Below are 1,620 nucleotides of genomic sequence, written 5' to 3' on the forward strand. Positions count from 1 at the left end.
CTCCCTCTCTCTCTCTCTCTCTCTTAGCTTCCACTGCTTGCTTTTAATGCAAAGTGGACGAGTTCCTTCTTTACCCGTTATGTGCTTTTCTTCCTCGTATACATGGACATAGAAAAGAAAGACGCTGAAGAAATTGGACTCTAAAATCTAGTAACAATTAAGAGAATTAAGTGATACATTTAATGCACATTGTAAATATTACATCCATCTGTCCATCAGCAGAATATAATATCAGTGGGGCGTCCTCTCCCTGTAGAATTTGGGAGGATTGTACAATTAGGATAAGTTCTTAAAATAGTACAACCCTCCCAAAACTATAGTTGTTCAAGAATACAAAAAATGAATCAACTAAAATAACTGAAGGTGCATTGGTATAGAAACACACATGTACAGCACTTTATGTGTTGCCCTTAGTAACTGACTTCATTTAAAATACATTTGCAACCTTTTGTAATTTCCTCAACCACTGCAGTAATATATTCATCAAACTTCTAATAACAAGATGAACAGCAGTCTTCATACAGCAATATGACGACAGTCACATGAATCATTTTTAAAAATAACAGTCCCAGTATTAAAATATGAACAGTATTTAACTGAACAGCAACATGCACCTGTTGTATTTGAATGCAGGCTGATAATAAGAAGCTTCTGGATTAATACAGCCCGGCTGTTAATAAGTAATGAATCTCCATGGTAACATGATAACGTGTAAATCTATTCTAGTAGACCCTAAGAGTACAAATATGACGCTCACAAGAAGCATAGTAGGGAATCTTTGACCAAGTTATTATTCAGTGTTACACCATAAACTAGAATTTCAAACTTGCCTTCAACATAACCCGACCCTGGTGTAATTTATTACTCAAAGTATTTTATGGAGTTAGAAAATTCATAGTGTAAATACACATAAACTAAGTCCTTTTGTCTGCAGGAAATCCATGTGTGATGACTTCAAGAGTAGTACACACACACCCGATGAGAGTCAGTCTCCAGGGGGACGGTTTCTACCAGTGGGTCAGCACACTGGGGACCAGGGCATATTTCAATTACTTTTTGCTTTTTATTTCTCCCTTTTGTTCATCACTTTGCATTAAATGTCTGTGTGTACTTCTGTTTCCCTGCACTCCCTCACAACTGCAGCGTTTCAGGGGACACAACTGACGTATTATTAAAATTATTCAAAGCTTTTGGGTCAGATTTGAGCCGTTTTCAATGTTTCTTTATCAAAAATATGGGTTCCTTTCAAACAAATTGTCCATAATTAACATGGATGGTTTAATAAACGAAACAGGCTGTGATCATCCATCAACATGTGTTCCTCTGATCTTAACAAGTAGTCAAAAATGATTCATAATTTCTGGGTTTTTAATCTCAATAATAGCTATAATTTATATAATGAGATATAATTTAATAGGATTTGGGTTTGTTGACCATGAATCCAAAAATAAGTGTAGAACTAGTGGAAATAAGTCTGCTAAGAAGCAAGATAAAAGAAGAGAGTGATCAATTCTACGTTATGCTTTATAAACAGGCAAAATATAGGTCCATTTTGACAGAAAGACAAGACATCTTAATTTCTATTTTTTTTTAATTAGTTGCACAACTCCACAACTCCCC

This window comes from Etheostoma spectabile, chromosome 15, assembly GCF_008692095.1.
Source record: "Etheostoma spectabile isolate EspeVRDwgs_2016 chromosome 15, UIUC_Espe_1.0, whole genome shotgun sequence".
Taxonomy (NCBI): domain Eukaryota; kingdom Metazoa; phylum Chordata; class Actinopteri; order Perciformes; family Percidae; genus Etheostoma; species Etheostoma spectabile.